This window comes from Haemaphysalis longicornis, unplaced genomic scaffold (genome assembly GCF_048455015.1).
Source record: "Haemaphysalis longicornis isolate Haplotype H1 unplaced genomic scaffold, Haemaphysalis longicornis Haplotype H1 scaffold_9, whole genome shotgun sequence".
NCBI lineage: Eukaryota > Metazoa > Arthropoda > Arachnida > Ixodida > Ixodidae > Haemaphysalis > Haemaphysalis longicornis.
This window is the reverse complement of record NW_027526460.1, coordinates 164,498,013-164,516,078: the sequence shown is the minus strand read 5'-3', so window position 1 is coordinate 164,516,078 and position 18,066 is coordinate 164,498,013.

Sequence of the window (18,066 nt, the reverse complement as noted above, 5' to 3'; positions counted from 1 at the left end):
AACTTGAACAATTTATAAATGCTCTGGAGTTATGAAATCCTAATGTGTCTGCCAACCTTTGGCTTCATAGATCTCACGCTCATAGGTAGGTTTCATAGGTAGGCTTCATAGATCTCACGCTCACGCTGACCATTATACGTTCTTGCAGCACGGGTATCGTGGAATCTGGGCGAGCAGCTGTGGTTTTTACAATGTGTGGCAAGCTTGCTGCCAGTGTATCATGTGTGGGTGGCAGGGAGACGACACATGAAGTGGCTCAGCCAAAGCAGACTGCCTGCAGCTTTATTGGGCTTGCGTATATAGCCGCATGCGCAGCCAGAGAAGGGAGAGGGTGTGACAGTGGGGCTCGTTATCGGCTTGCGCGCCGTGACAGCCAAGTACGGTACATCTCTTTTCCTTTACCTGAACAAAAAAAAAACACAATCAGTAAACAACCACAATTCACAAGTAAAGTCAAGAGATTAGACTGAAACTTCCGTCATAACGCAACCTCTTCGGTTCACTGCGTTGACGGGTTGACCTGCGGGTACTGGTTGACGGCCGCCCTTCCGTTGTGGTTCCCGGGGTTCCGGCCGTCTCCCGCGTTTCATTTTGTAACTCAGGTACTCCAGGCTCCTTGGCTTGCAGGCTCCGAGTGGCGAGACCACATTGATTAGAACCTGGTACTTGAGCGTCCTGGCTCACGACTTGCGCGTTGTCACCCTCGGCGTCGTGGATGTTCCCGTCGTCAGGCATGGCGCGGAATACTTCCTGGATTCGAAGCAGGCGCTGTCTGTTCCGCCTCAGCAGCCGTCCATCCTCCGTTTCGAAGATGTGGGATCGAGGAGCAACTTCGTGGAGCAGTCTCGCCTTGCGTGACCAGTCGTCGTCCCGTATTCGCACTGTCTCTCCTCGCTGCAGTAGTTGCAGTGGCTTGCGTTTGTCCTGATGCTTGTGCTTTACTACGGCGCTTCCGAGCTCCGCTCTGTATTCCGGGACGTTGGTGCGCAGTTGCCGTCCCTGTAATAGTTGTGCGGGTGCGTGGCCTACTTCTAATGCTGATACCCGATACGACAGCAGACCTAGCCAAAAATCATCACGCGACTCTGTAGTCTTTTTCAAGATTCGCTTGACTACCTGCACCCCCTTTTCCGCTAATCCGTTGGACCGAGAGAATCGCGGGCTCCAAGTGATGTGCTCGAAGTCATACCGTTTTCCGAAGTCGGCAAATTCTTTTGACAGAAATTGAGGCCCATTGTCTGTGCATACTTGTCCAGGGATCCCATAGCGTGCGAAGATAGCGGACGTTTTCTCTACTACCTCTCGTGCTGTCGTGGTAGCTAGCTTTTCCACCCCAGGAAAGTTGGAGTGCGCGTCGTACACTGTCAAGTATGCGCCACCAGCCAATGAAAAGATATCGATGCCTACTCTGTACCACGGCATACTGGGTGTTGGCCGAAGAACAAGTGGCTCGGATTGCTGCTTGTACGCATATTTCTGGCATGCGCTGCATGAACGAATCATCGATTCTATGCTGCCGTCAAGACCAGGCCAGAAAACTAATCCACGCGCTCTTGCCTTGCATTTGTTCATTCCGAGATGACGGGCGTGTATTTTCTTTACATTTTAGCTGTCATGGACAAAGGTATGACAACTTTGCATCCTTTAAGTAATATTCCTTCGATGACTGATAGCTCGGCAGCAAACAGGCGTAATTCCCCTTCCACAGGTCGACATTCGGAAAGCTGCTGCATCACCATACTTAGGTAAGGATCCGCCACAATTTCAACTTGAAGACGTCGCTTCGTTGGTGTGCTTACTATTCCGGTGACGACCTGAACTGCGTGGACTTCGACGTCTTCGGTTGTCGCCGGCTCCGATGCGTAGGCAGGTGCGCGAGAGAGCATGTCAGCCAGGAGCAGGTCCTTGCCTGGAACGAACTGCAAATCATAATTGTCCTTGAGCAAGCGCACAATGAAACGCTGTAGCCCTTGTGGTATTTCACCGATATTTTTTTTTGCAATGGCAAGCAACGGCTGGTGGTCGGTCTCGATAATAATCTTGCGGCCGTATGTAAACTGGTGGAATTTTTCGCACGCGAACACGATGCCGAGCGTTTCTTTTTCGATTTGGGAATATCGCGTTTCGCTATCAGATAGCGTCCGCGATGCATACATGACTGGGCGCCAGTCATTGCCGTGCTTTTGCAATAAAGAGGCACCTATTCCGATTGCAGAGGCGTCCGCTGCCAGCTTTGTCTCTTTTTTCTCGTCAAAGAAAGCCAACAGCGGAGGAGACGTTAACGCCTCGCATGCGGCTTCCCACTCGCACGCGTGAGCTGCAGTCCACTCGAAAACGCTATCGTCCTTTACGAGGCTCCGCAACAATAACGTGTTGTCGCTTAGTCGGGACATGTACTTGCGCAAGTAATTTACGACTCCCATCATTCTCCGTACTGCATTTTTGTCTTCCGGAGCGGGCATAGCTCGGATGCTTTTGATCAAGTCGGGGCTGTGGAGCACACCTTGTAGGTTGATCACGTCACCCAAAAATGTTATTTCGCTCACACCGAAGACACATTTTTCTGGGTTCAAGGTCAGCCCTGCCTTCTCTGCCCTTTCTAGAGCGGCGCGCAAACGTTCATCGTGTTAAGCTTTGTCAGCTCCCCACACCAGGACGTCATCGACGTACACGCCGCGTACTCCAGGTACACATTCAAAAATTTCGGACAGCGTTTTCTGGAATACTTCGCTGGCTGATGAAATTCCGAACGGCAACCTTAAAAAGCGATATCGCCCGAACGGTGTTGCAAACGTGCAGATCCGCGATGTAGCTTCATCAAGTGGTGTCTGATGAAATCCGGAGTTTGCATCTAGACGGGAAAAGACTTGGGCCTGTGACAACTCACTTTCGATGTCCTCGCGGATGGGCATAGGGTAATGCTCACGTAATATATTTTTGTTCTCTTCTCGTGGGTCCATGCATACTCTGAGCGACCCGTTCTTCTTGCGTACAGCAACCAGTGGACTCACCCATTCAGTTGGTTCTTCTACTTTCGCGATGATGGCTGCTTTCTCCATGCGGGCGAGTTCGTCACGTAATGGTTCCATCAGAGCCAGTGGCACTCTCCTTGCTGGTTGCACGACTGGAACAGCGTCTGGCCAAAGAACCATCTTGTATTTTCTTTTTACGCACCCAGTGCTTCGAAAAAGGTGCGCGAATTCTGTCTCGGGCGCCTCTGCTCCGCTTCGTCCGATAGTGTCGACGGTTGCCGGGATAAGGCCGATTTCACGGAAAGTGCTCAGGCCAACAATTGCTTGGCGCCCTTTCTTAATCATGAAGAAATTGGTTTCTTTCCTTGCGCCGTTTATCTTCAGTGCTGTGGTCGCCACGCCAAGGTGTTTGATTATGGACCCATTGTAGGCGGTGAGCACTGCGTTGCTCTTCTGCAATGCCGCTGTTGTTGACATGCGTTTGAAGACGCTGAGCGGAATAAGGTTCGCCTGAGAACCCGTATGTACTTTCAGTTCAATTTCGCAGCCGTACACCTTACCGCGTACTGTCCAATCTTTTCCTGCGTTGTTGTTGATGCCACACATGCTAACGTCAAGCACGTCGAAATGATCGTCCGCGTCGTTCTGAATATCGTTAACCTGCTTGTTCTTGCAGCAGGACGCAAAGTGATTTATCCTGTTGCATGCGTAGCACACTTTCCCGTAGGCTGGACACTGCCGTGGCGGATGGCTCTTATTACATTGCGTGCAACGATTTCTTTGCTTTTAGCTGCGTTCATTCCGCCGGGCAAGGTCAACCTGTACGCGCTCACTAGCCCATGCAGTATTTTGTTGCTCCGCTACTTCTGCTGCTTTGCACATATCTTCTGCTTTCTGTAGAGTCAGGTTCTTGTCCCGCAACATTTTTTCTCTGGTGTTCTTGTTATTGGTCCCGAAAACAATTTGGTCCCTTATCACAGACTCTTCAAGGTCCCCAAAATTGCAAAGGTTGGCTTGCGTCCTTAACTCTCGGGAAAATCGTTCGAAAGGCTCTGCCTCATCTTGGACCCGCACGCGGAACAGATGTCGCTCGTAAATCTCGTTCCCTTGCTCGAGACAGTACTCATCAAATTTGCGCACCAGCGTGGGGAAGTCGTCCTTTCGCTCACCTTCATGGAAGGTAAAGTTGTTGAAGATTTCCAGTGCCTCTTCGCCAGCGGTGCTTAGAAGGATCGCTGCCTTGACCGCTTCTGTCCTGGGTTTCTCCGCCGAAGTCGCCGTCAGGAATAGGTCGAGTCGTTGTTTGAAGAGCTCCCAGTTGCGTCTGATGTTTCCAGACAGTTGCAGTGGTCCCGGTGGCTTTATGGCGTCCATTCCTTGATGCTTGTTGCGCTGGCGGTTGCACTTCTGACACCATGGGCCGTATTCTGCTGGGCATCCGGCGCGCCTCGGATTAGATCCGAGACGCAATCCGGTGCGGTCACGTGAGGAGGCGCTCGGATGGGGTGTCACGCGATTGGCTCGGAGCGTTGACTTCAGCCGGCCTGCGTCACGCGGCTATATTTTGGCTATGTTTTGGTGGTTTTGGTGACGTCACGTAGCCAAAGGCTCCCGCTAGTTCTCCCGCGACCGGCGGGTGAAATCCGGCGCGGTTGACACCGCATCGGATTGTACGATGGCTGCGTATATGCCGCCTGTCTTTGCACTTTTGTTGGAGCTGCTGGAGGAGGATCCCGTGCCTGAGCGTCGACTGAGCGACGGCGACTTTCAGCGCCGTTTCCGTGTCAACAAGGGCCCGGCGCGGATGCTGTGCGACGCACTTGACGAGCACGTTAGGCCTCGAGGTGCGACGGGGCTATCTACGGAAGCGAACGTGATGTGCGCGCTGAGGTTCTTCGCTACCGGCAGCTTTCACAGATTGTCGGTAGCGGTGATACTCTTGGCATGACGCAGCCGTCGGTCAGCCGCAACATTCACGCCGTTGCCGAGGCGCTGAAATTGGAAGCCCTTATCGGCCATCGAGGTGCAGCGAAGTGTCAACAGATACGAAGGTGCTGTGCGTGCTTTGCCCCTCTTCGCAACTGACAGTGTGCAAAGTGTTTTCTGCCACCATGAAACACTGTCGCACCCCGCCGCCAGTCGCAGCGTTCACAATGTGGTGTCGGCACTGACGGAGCTCGACACACGGGGGTTTTGGATACTCCGGCGACGTAAGCACGGTGTAAGTACTACTTGTTTCTGGCAACGTTTGTTACGGAAGCAAAAAATGATGTAGCCCCATTGTTTTGCATCGAAGGGAAAAGAAGCGCGATGTCTGAAAAGCAGTCACTGAAATGCTTTTCTTTTGAGCGGTGTCGTGTGGTGGCAGTGATCTCCCATAAATTTCGCAATTGTGAATGATCAAATAGTGTGTAAAAAAAACAACTTAGCAGATGCATGCATATGTAAATAATCTTTTAACTCTCCGGCCTATGTTCGCCTAAGTGAAATGATATCGAAAAGGTATGTCAAAAAATGCAGCTAAAATGAACACGTTCACAGGTATCGAATAGCGTGGCGTCTTGAAAGAAAAAAAGCTTATAAAGAAAGATAAACAGGTGTATCGTGTTGGGCGTCTAAAATACTTCATAACGAACCGTGTAATATATTCGTAACGTATGTCACCCTCGCCCCGCCCCCCATCATGTGTCAACTGCTTCGGCGCCTTGTCACTTCGGCTGACATGTTTTGCCCTCCTTGACACACAGTGAAAAAGTGACAAGTTGAGCTTGTCGGCTCGTTTTAAGGGTTTATCGATTTCGAAATGCGGGGTGGGGAGGGGAGGTTGTGTTCCCCAGTTGTACCGCATAGACGGGTGGGAGGGCCCTTTCTATAGTTGTAAGTAACCAATTTTCCTCTCAGGTCGCCTGCATGCTCTAATTCCCCTGCTACGCGAAACAACGAAGATTAAAGAAAAGGCACATACAACACAGCGACGTCGTTCGTCGTTGTATGCAGTTGCGGAATGAATCAGTTCTGAGTAACCCAGTTATTTGTATTCTTGCTCTTGTTTATTACCTTTTCCTTTTTTAAAACTGTGTACTTGTTTAATGCTTTAGTACATAATTGTGTTATGTATTTCTTTCAGGTGTGCGACGCCTGTATTAAGGCCCTGACCGTGACTGCCGACTACAGTGCCTTTGTGTGGCTGGCTGTTCACTGTTGCGCGCGACGTGTAAAGCCTGGTGGCGAGTTCTGGGGTTGATGGTGGCCACCCGTTGGAGTCGTGGCTCATGACACCCCCCGCTCGTCATCCAGGCCCCAGACACCTGAAGAAAAGTACAATTCCGCACATGCTTCGATGTGGTCTGTCGTGAAGTGCAACATTGCAGTTCTCAAAAGCTGTATTTCTTGCCTGCAGTAGCACCAGCTTTTCTTCATAGGCCTCCTCTAGCAGCCAACATTGTCAATGTGTGTTGTGTGGCTGCCTGTTGGAACGACTGACGACAATAGCTGCAGCAGCAGCAAGTGGACGAGGGCAGTGATACAGACGACGCGGCTGAGGAGGTGCCTGCCCCCGACATGTGGATTCTTGCTCCTGAAGGACAGGCAGGTGCAGAGCAGGGCAACCAATGCATCATCAGACAGCTTGGTGGCACTAAACGTGTCATTTTTAACTTTCGTTTCTGATTGTGTGTGGTGTGCGGTGTTTGTTTTGTTGGGAGAAAGTTGTTTTGTTGTTGTTTCAAGCAGCATATACTATGCCCTGACGCGTCGTTGTTTCCTGTAGAGAAGCTTCTTGTCGTTTTGTGTTTGACATGGTGGTGTGAGGATAACAGAAAAAGTTGCTTTGCTTTCGACCACTATATACTATGTCTTGACACGGTGTTGCCTGATCTGGGATAGCCAGTGACTACTGTTTTGATGGGTCGTGAGGCCTTGTGAATATAGAGACCGGGCAAGATTCTCTTCAGAAAATTCTGTTTATTACACTGTAACCGTCATTCTGCTGTGAAGCAAAGAATGATGATGCATGTACCACAAACAAAAAAATCAGTATACTGCCGACTCTTCTGGACACATTTAGTTCAGTCCTGTCAAGAGTTATATTATGACATAGCGCAACCATTGCATGGTGACTTTGTTTGGCAATCCCTGACAGATCAGTTTACTTAAGAGAACACGATACGCAAGTATGCATCTCCAGTGTTGATACAAAAAAATAAACATGCCTAAAATGTTGGAGGCTGTCTCTTAACGCAGAGTTCACTGTCATGGTTTACTCTGACATTCTCATGATAAGTGGAAAAATGGTTACAAAAGTTTCATTTACCCCATAGTCGCCTGTATTCTAGCACTCAGTGCTTTGATGACTGCTTGCTTAGGTTTGTGAAGAGTGATATTGCGATTTTTTTATCATGTAGGACACCTGCTTGTAAAAAATAATTATGATATGCCAACAGCAGCATCTACAAAGGTGTATTGAATTTTTCCTCAATACATCAGAGTGTGACAAGTTATGTTGAACTGTTTCCTTTTCCCCTGCATGCAGCAGCACCGTCCAAGAGTAACCAACACTTGGAAAAAAATAATCGTGACAAAATCAACTATAGCATTTCTGTAGTGATCGTACACAGCGTTACTTAAAGTGCACAGGGACCAATGCTATCTTCATTGCAAAAATAAAGAAGGGCACATTGATGTGTGATGCAATGCCAAAACTGCTTTCTCTACTCCAGCTTGTTGAAGTGCTCATAGTTGGCACCTATTGTTGAGGCCTACAGTACTGCTTGTTCGTACAGGGCCTTCCACGTCCAGCAGCTCTCCAGATGCAGTGTGTCTGAAAATGTGTTCATTATGAGCTTAACGGCCAAACAACAACAAAGGGTTGAAAATTTGGTCTCTATCTTAGATAACGAAGCGTATTGCGATATGCTTTACCTGTTTAACCCTCAAGGATAGAGGCATTAAATAGGGAAGTGGAATTACAAAATATGCTAACGTAAGGATACAATGCAGGTGCTCACTTACAAAAATTACACCTCATTGCACAGTTGTACCTATGCTTGTAGAAAGAAGTGGTTATCGCGGATGAAAACAATACCTGCGGGAAGGCGGTTTGATTCCCGGGATGTTTTAAGAAGAAAAAACTGAGCAAACTACTTCAAGTTGCATGGTTAAACACAAAATTTTATGGGCGTGGTCAATGTGACGTGATACATGCTGAGGCTGTTAGAGCAGTTCGTCACGCAGGATAGCATGTTAATATAGCTCATGAAACAAAGCTAGGCGGGTAACGTATCCTCGGGACGCTAAAGATTGGAGGTCAGTACTATTTTTCATTGACGTTGCACTTGCAGCCCTGCTTTCATTAGAAAATTAAAACGAGCTTGCCGTGATATTGCTGCGAACCATGCATGGGTTTGTTTATTCTTTGTTCTTACCGCCCGGCCACGCCTGGCCCTGTTATCTGTGTCCGCGAAGCGCGTCTTCCATTCTTTATTTTTATGCCGCACGGGCTATCTCATTCCGATAAGCAGACTGTTTCGCCCTAACGGCACTAGCCCAGAATAATCTTCTCTGATTTACAATGTTCTGTATTTCAATGGACGGTTCGAGAAACACTTGCGCCGAAAGATAAAAGCGTGCAGAGCAGACGCCGCGGCATTCGATTCGACGACACTCGCCTGCACAAGTCACTCTGTTGACCGCTGCTTCGCCGCCTCTGTATTCTTTAGAGCTGTTAGGGGAGCACAAGTTCGCTACAATAAACGTACTTTTCCTTCAAGACAACTGCGTCATCCTTGGCTTCGTGACAATATAAGTACGCAATCTGATCGTGCGCAAAACGCGCACACATGCGTTTTGAAAAACGGGTTTAATTCACTGCACAAGCGAGAGTGGCCGAACAATGACATGGCGTTAGAAAATCGATCAAAATATCGTACTCACGTCACAGTCCTCTTATATATAACTGCCGGGCAACAGCGTACCGTTTACGTCGCTTTTCGTCCCAAGAGAACGCCCTTGTGGGACGAAATCTTTGTGCAGCAACTGTACTGAGCGTTCAAATATGCCTCCTTAAAAAACAGCTGTGCCGCGCGCAGCGCTCCCTGGCGCCTCATAACGGAACAAAGTAAAAACATAAATGCGTGTAAACCTGTTAAACTAGCATTAGCAGCCGGCAGTGCGCGTGAAAACACACAAACAGGAAAGGCTTTGTTATATTTAAACAATTTTATTCATTCTAGCAGCATTTCAAACTTATGAGATTGTCCCCGAAGGCGTTGACACGCACTTCCGGACATGACGTACTACCCGGGATCTCCGAGGCATGCTCGGAGGGGGGAGCTTTGGCGATTTTTACGTCATTTTGACGTCACGAGCACCCGAGGCGCATCGGATCAGCAGAATACGGCCCCATGTATCATGTGCGGGTGGCAGGAAGACGACACATGAAGTGGCTCAGCCAAAGCAGACCAAGCGCAGCTTTATTGGGCTTGCTTATGTAGCCGCATGCGCAGCCAGAGAAGGGAGAGGGTGTGACAGTGGGGCTCGTTATCGGCTTGCGCGCCGCGACAGCCAAGTACGATACAGCCAGTACCCGTTTTCAGTGTGTTTGCATGCTCGCAGAGACGATCGTTCACACAGCACCCGGTCTGACCGATATAGGTCTTCCCGCAAGACAAGGGAACTTCATACACAACGGAGCGCCTACATTCTACATACGGTTTTGTGTGGCCTATTTCGCAAAAGGGGCCCCTTGGCTCATCTGTGTTCACTCGCCTACAAAGGCAATAAACGCTGACCTCTCCAGCCCACATTAAAGAGTTCTCTCTCTCTCTCTCTCTCTCTCTCTCTCTCTCTCTCTCTCTCTCTCTCTCAGCCAGTAGTTAGTCAGCGCCTTGTGTCGTCGTTTCCTTGTCCCGTCTTTTTTAGCTGTTTCGAATTTCAGTAAAAGCATACACGTAGTTATTTCTTCATATTGCCGTGACAAAAAAATTATTGGATGGTTGGTTGTAGCTAGTGGCATTCGTTGGAAGCGGTTAAAATACAGTTCGAGGCTGCAACCAGGGCTGCTACCTTTCGCTAAAGAAAAAAAGAGCAGTTTGCATTTAAAAAAAGTCGCCATGTTTTTTTTACATAAACAGAACATTTGTTTTTATTGTGATTGAGATTTTGGTTTGGTTATTGCTCTGAAAGTGCTGCACTAAAACGTAGCTTGTTTTGACCGCGGCGGTGGCATTTCATTGTGTTGTTCCTTTCTTTGGGCCCCCTTTATCTGATTGATTGTAAGGTTTAACCCACCGACGCAACGCAGGTGATGAGGCGCACCGTAGTGGAGGGCTCCGGAATAATTTTGACCACCTGGGGATCTTTTAACGGGCACCGAAATCTCTTACACACGAGATTTTTTGCTTTTCGCGTCCATCCCCCTCTATCTGAGAGAGCGCGGTCGCCTGCATATTTTCTCTGCTCATGTGTCTTTGCACAGCTTGTCGACATATTTATAGTTGGTATTCGTTGAAAAGTCTACCTGTCAATTTCTTCGCTTGGCAACACTATAAATGACCACGGACATAGCGTGGCTTGTGCCACTGCGGGCGCACGCCGAAGAAAAAAATATCACCGGCGTGCGGCGCCTGCTCCGTTTCAACCCGATTCTCAACGGTTTTGTCAACAGAGATGTTATTAGTCGCACTCACATTGAAGTCGAGGCATTACTTTGCGTTCGGCGGGCTAGAGCTCGGACTGTCCAACCCATATCATGCGCTTAGTACGGACGAGTACCGCCATTCCGCAGAGCCCGACGTAACCAGTGACGGCGCACTCCCATGGTTGCCTGCATGCGTGCCTCGCTATTGAATACGGGCTATAGGTGCAGAATTGATGTTTATAAAACGCAAAAAAAAAGAAATCGCAGCACGGTGGCTGAAAAACCAGCCAATTGCGGCTGGTTTTATGTACGGACCGGCCACGGGGGTGCTCTCGAAAAAGCCGGTTGGGCCGATCCAAAATTGGCCCTGCGGCAACCCTAGCTGCAGCAGTATGCAGATGCAAACTCAACCTCAAAAAAGGTTTCCGTAGAGACTATATAGCAAAAAATAGCCACAGTAGTGACAAAGGAGGATGTTGCAGTTTATTCCTCTTAGAGTGAAGCATGGAATTTACTTTCAAAATACCATCAGTGTTGGAACAGAAGTAAAGCTCTTTCAACGGATTGTCTTGCAATTGCACTAAGTTGCAGCGACAAATGACAACATAACATGGATCAATACCACCAGTGTTGTGTTATGCATAATTAAAATGTGAAAAAAAGGTTTAGCTTGCGTGTTAAGTCTAGAAAAACAATTCAGCCTGTGGTGCCAGACAGCATCACAGCTCCTTTTGTTGTTAATTCCTGACCTGAACACGTATTTCGTGCATTTTAGGACAACTTTTGTGTAAGGTGTTTTTAGTATGTTGTGACCATTCACCGTACAGAAAGAAATAAATCCAAATTTGGATTAATTGGGATGTATCAAAAATATATAGGGCTTTTAAAAGTTAAGATAAAAAATCAGTGACCCCATAAACAGGTACATGCTGAAAATACGGAGCACAACCCTTACTCATTTGTATACAGCACGTTTGGGCAGTTAAAAGGTTATTTGGGGAAAAACTGGCAAATCTGGTACCAAGTCACACAAGGATGGAATCATATCGAAGCTGTAGGATTTTTTTCTACATGAGCACTATTGACATATCACCATGCATTTGTGCAAGTTCGAAATTGTTTATTTACATTTTGTGTTGTTGCTTTGGACTGTAGTAGTCGTAGTCATTGTCATATGCATCGATGTCGTGTTCCTCATGCCAAGCATTACATGGGCGGCAGCGCTTCGCGACAGCTGGATGCACAGCGCATGCGCAGCATTTTTGGAGTCGCGTCAATGTTGCCTGGAGCAGGTGTTGCGCCAGCTGTGGCATTGGTTGCAAGGCAACGAAAGGCACTCCTCGGGGTTTTCGCCAGTCTTTTTTTTCCTAAAGCCACTACGCAAGTCGGGAACACTCGGCGGTCACTGCAAGGCACGGACACATGAGCACTGGGCATTTTTCTGGTATTTGTAGAGGGTTACGCGCCGCAAATTACGGCCAGCTCCAACAGCTCTGCTGTGAACAAAAAAAGGACAAGCTCATGATTATGGTTTTTATGCATGTCCCAAAAAGCTTGATTTGTAGTTTTTCTATTCTCGTGAAAGTCAAGCGCTGGCAAGCAGCCTTTGCCTGCTGCTCAGTAGGCAGTGGAAAGTTTGCTGCCTTAATTGCAATGTGGGCCTTTTTTCTGCAAACTTTAGCCTCTTTTTGGGTTATTTACCCTAGATTTTACTTCTTGCTATTCCCGTCTGTCCCAGGTTCCCCGAGAGACCCGTCGCCGCTGGGCTGCTTCTGGGGTAGCAGCTGACTCAGCCCCTGGGGAAGCGGCTGACGCAGCCACTGGGGAAGGAGCTGACACACCTCCTGAGGCAACAGCTGGCACAGCTCCTGGTGATGCAGCACCGACCCTTGTGCCTACTGCATTGTTGGGCAACAAACCTGCGACCTCAAGCCTGCAACCTGCAACGACAGCCCTAGACGGCCGGGACGACATGGACAGGAACATATGCTCTAGCTCCCAAGAGAGTGAGGATGCTACTAACTGAGCTTGTTTGAGAGGGCCTCACCCGTGTGAGCACGATCTGTACGAGGGAAGCCGTTTTACAAATGTTGAGGTTTGCTTTGTCCTTCTAACCCACTTTTTCAAGTTTAGACTAACAAGAGAATGTTTAGGTCAACTGTTGTGTGCCATCTCAAACTTCTTGCCGTCACCAAACTCGCTTCCAGACATCACGTACCACTTCTTTAAACTTTTGTCACATTTTAAGAGGGGAAGTGGACTGCACAGCCATTTTTTTGCCTTCACTGCCATGAATACCTAGAAGAAGAAATAAGCGTTTGTCCTAACTGCGGTCAGGCCTGCAAGAAAAATGGCAGTTTTCTGCAGATGCAGATTGCTTATACGTTGCGGTCAGTCCTAGAAGATGACCAGATATACAAGTTTTTTTCTAGAGCACCTAATGAATCAGGAGACCATGAGTTACAAGACATTGTAGATGGCGCCAAGTATCGGGAAGTTCGGGGTCGTTCCAAGTATGATTTCTTTCTTTTTAGAAATACCGATGGGGTTCAAATTTTCAAAAGCGCGGCAAAATCTCTTTGGCCGGTCCACTGCATCATTCGAGGGCTTCCGCCTCTTATGCGCAAAAAATTTCAGATTTTGACTCTGCTGTGGTTGGGAGAAAAGCCCACCATGAATACATTTCTGAAGCCTTTCTGTTTGGAGGTGATGGGCTGATCTGGCGGCATCCAGAAACGGGTGAAGAAATAGTCTCTTATATCACGGCTCCTCTGTCTTCTGTAGGCGCTGTTGTAAGGGCAATGCTGCAAAGCATTAAGCAATTTAATGGCTTGCATGGTTGCTCTTTTTGTAAGCACCCAGGAGTACTTCACTCACTTCCAAAGAAAACGTCTGTGCGTGTTTATCAGACAGGAAAAAAGTATTCATTGAGGAATAGTCTGCGTATGAAGCGACAAGCGAAACTGGCCGTGCAGACAGGCCGTGTAGTAGGAAGGGCCTACAGGAAAGGCCTACAGTTTTGCATCTGTTGCCTGAATTTGGCCTCGGCACCTGGCGCATTGCGTGCTTCTTGGTGTAGTTAAAATGTTCATTTGTTTGTGGTTTGAGCCTAAGCACTTTAAGAGGCCTTGGTATCTCGGCGGTAAGGCCAAGTTAGTTAACAGCCGGCTTCTGTCCATTAAACCCCCAGAGTATATTACCAGAACACCGCGTTCGGTTAAACAGTGGCGTTATTAAAAGCCCAGTGAGCTACAGGCCTGGCTTTTATTTTATTCCTTTCCGGTCTTGCTTAATATCCTTCCTGCTGTATACCTGAATCACTTTGGCCTGCTGATTAGTGCAATCTGCACGTTGATTTTAGAGTCGATTACTCAAGAACAGGTGGATGTTGCAGAGCAACTTTTGGTTAAGTTTGTCACTGATCACCATGTGTTGTATGAGGAGCGGTTCTGTTCCTTTATGTGTACCAGTTAACACATATCGTTGACTCTGTTAGAAACTGGGGCCCACTTTTGGCTACATCAGCATTTTTATTTGAGGACAGCAATGGGCAGCTCGTGCGCCTTGCAAAGGGAACAAAAGCCGTTGCAAAGCAACTTGCAACGTTGGTTGGCGTTAACGCTTTACAAACCAATTCAACCTCAGTCTGCTACCGAGTTTGTGTTGAGCAAGCTAGACAGTGTCCATTTTAGGAACGTTTCGGCACCCAATGGCACCATTTTTATGGAGCACCGTGTCGGACAAGTGCAGCAGTAAAAGAAACACTTGAGGGTTTTTTCCGAACTGTCGATGACATCACTGTTTATAAAAAAAGTTACTGTCGGCTGTGAGACATTCTCTTCAACCTTATGTACCAATCAGTCTCGAAGGAACAACTTCACCGTAATGTGGGTTGTTTAGGAGGAGAAAACATTTGCTTTGTAAAACGGAGAGGTCAGTTGTTCCTTGTGATTAGAAAACTTCTTGAGCATGGTGAACAAACACACGGTGCATCACTGCACATTGTACAGGTACATTCAAGTGCTCACCTGAATGTAGTTCCAGCTCCATGAAACAAGAGAAAGTGCTTAAAAGTTCTGGACTTTGTATGCATTTCTCTAAATTCTTTCGAGACGAATCTGTAGCTACTCTTGCCTAGCTCACGTTTTGAAGTATTTAGATATTCAGGGTTTCAACATGCTGAAGCTACACAGGCTGTGACTGAGGCGCCCCATTGTGAAGGGTAAATTTAAACCACCTGGCAATATTTACTGTGCCCCAAAATCTCGTACACATGGCCATTTTTATTTTCACTCACACATAAAGAAAAAAAACTTGCTGGGGCCCAGGACTGAGTCAGCAGTCTTGTGCTTAGTTGTGCAAAGCCTTAGCCCTGAAGCCTTGGTTCAGTGTAGGGTTTAACACGCCGAAGCTGCAGCTGGGTTATGAAGCGTGCTGTAGTGGAAGGCTTCGGATTAATTTTGGCTGCCTGGGGATGTTTAATGTGCGCTGAAATCTTGACGCGTGGGCATTTTTGCTTTTCACCTCCATCAGAAAACTGGCCACTGCAGCTGGGATCAGACCCCGCATCGTTGGGCTCGCAATGCCTTATCCACTGAGCCACCTTGGCGGGTCAGCCATTTAACCTCCGCAGCAAGTGTTGTTGAGCAATGACTGTCCAATGCCTCATCATTCTTCCTAGCAGAAAGGCTTCACAATTTGGCTCTCTGTGTGGGGCTCTCTCGTTGATTGACTGCGGGGTTTAACGTGCTGAAGCTACACCTGGGCTACGAAATGCGCTGTAGGGGGGGCTCCATTGTGAAAACCCAGGGATCCCTAAAGAGCGCTCAAATCTCGACATATGGATGTCTTTGCTTTTAATCCATTAGAGCTGGATATTTCAGTGCTGACTAAGAGTAAGGTTACACGAGAACACATTAATTTACTATATCTTCTAACTCATGCTGTTGTAACCTAGGTGCCTTGCAGCGGAACAACTTTATTGTAAATGCTCAGCAAAAAAACTGCTCTAACTGTATGCGTCCTAATTCCTTACGCATCATTGCCGCCAGCGGTGAAGCGAAATAAAATTTGCTTATGCCTTTCACTCGTTTTTTTTGGCCACCAGGGGGCTGAATAGTGTGTACGCACTCCACATGGGCTCCGTCTTTTCCAACCGTTTGTGGCGTAATTTCTACGTGTATCCCAGTGAAAATCACCACGACGTGTATCTAGAGGTCTCCGCTACTACGGGACACCTTTCTTCAGAAGATCGGGCCAGCGGCTGGCTCGCACAACCGCTTTTCTCATCCAAGGCGGGGCCGCCCCGCTAACCCTACTCAAGGCTTCGCCTCACCGCGGCGGAATGTCAGCGGCGGCCTAGTCCCACCCAGTCGAAAAACACAACAGAAAAATACGACAGAATGATCCTGTGAGGGAATGGGACATCCTGTAGTCTGTAGTAAACCCTATCCTGTAGTCTGTAGTAAATCCTGTCCTGTAGTCTGTAGTAAATCCTGTCCTGTATTCTGTAGTAAATCCTGTCCTGTAGTCTGTAGTTAATCCTGTCCTGTAGTCTGTCGTAAATCCTGTCCTGTAGTCTGTAGTAAATCCTGTTCTGTAGTCTGTAGTAAATCCTGTCATGTCTGTCTTCGTAGTAAATTCTGTCATGTCTCCAATTTCAACTTGTTTGGCATAAGAAATTTACTTCCCGTGATGTTTTTTCTATTAAGTACCTGAAGTATGCATGATTTCATTCAATTTCAATTTCAAAAATTCAATAACAATTTCCATAAAAATATGACCAACAAACTTAAGCATTTGGGGTCATTCTTGCCTTTCTGGTACAAGCTTGAAATTGTTTTCAGTGAATAACTGATTTCAGAAAGCTGAACCAAAAGGCATTTAAGCAATGCAACTAGTGGTACATTCATGCATGCAATACAAAATTTTGATGTTACGCAGACTGCACATGCCTGATCACAGTCCAAAAAAAAGCAGTTTGCGGTGCTTATCCATTTTATTTTCCTCTTTTTACAACACTATTCCTGGGCACTACCGCGGCTTCACTTTTTGTCATGGAGAGGCTTTTACTGCCATCTTATGTTGCTGTTACACCAAACAAATAATTTTTATTAAACGAGCATCGACAATAACCAATCGAAAATTCGTTCCTTATATTAGTTAGGGCCATTAAAACACAAGTGAACAAATATTTTTTTACACTGCAAAACGTGAGAGAACGTGAGAAAATTAAAATGGAAAGTCAATCTTTAGCTGGAATGCTTGCCTTTGTGAACCTTGTTCCGTTGCATTCGCACAGCAAGGGGTGGAAGGATATCCTGTGGCGAAAAGCGCACGTCTCTGTGGTGCTGCACTATCTTGAAGAGTATGCACGCACGATACCTGCCGAAGTCACGCAGGGATCGTGGCATGTTCAGTCGATTGTCGAAGCACATCGCACGTATTTCAAATCACGCTGCCTGCGAGATTCGTCGCATTCACTCACATTAAAAGGCCAATTATCCCAAGCACCCCGGTTAGTCGTCGCTGGAGGAGTCCTCACATCGAGATGCTTGAAATCCGGACCACTGATCTTGCTTTTACCACAGCTTCCGAAGCTTCAAATGTTGCTGCTGACACTCCGCGGGGACATAAGATGCACGTTTTTACAAAAAAGTTAAGCCTAACTTCAACTAGGCAAAGCGCCGATGTGAAATGTGAACGAGCCACCGGGCCACGCAGCCACCGCAAATTTTGACCAGGAGACGAAAAGCAGGAGGGAACAAAGGAAGGGTAAGGAGGGAACCGGCCGATCACAAGAAGTTGTTTCGCGACCCCTCCGCACCCCTCTCGATTCTTCGTATTCTGGTCTCCCCGTCCCGCGAGTTCTGCCGCGCCGCGACATGCCTTCAGTGGTGACGATGCTTCCCCGAACTTCTTCCGAAGGGCCGGGCTAGAGGGAAGGCGCGCGTTTTCTTTCTTTCTACATTTATTTTTTTAACACATCTCGGTAATGCAGCGAGTTCACTGGCGCCGTTTCTTTTTTTTTTTTTTCACACAGGTAGCGGCAACTGGTTCGCTGTGTTTAAAATCTTATTTTAACTATTTCGGCTTGATTGGACACATGTTTCGCGTTAAAATAAACAAATTGCTCGCTAAAAAAATAAAACAACAGCACGCAGATTGAAACAATGGGGCTCTCAAAGACACCCAGAAATACATGTCAGAATGTGCACTGCGATTATTACACCACGTCTTCAAAAAGCACATCTTGTTTTTTATGCGTCCGTTTTGCCGAGGGGCTAGCCTTGTTGCCTGATTCTTTTATCAAACATTGTCCGCAGTACAATATACGCAATTTCAATTCACTCAAAGAACCCAAGGAATTTCCGAAGTTCTCTATGTATCCATTTTTTTTTTATTATGGGGTACGCTTAGATGCTCCAACATTAGTCTGATTTGTGCTAAGTTGTGTTG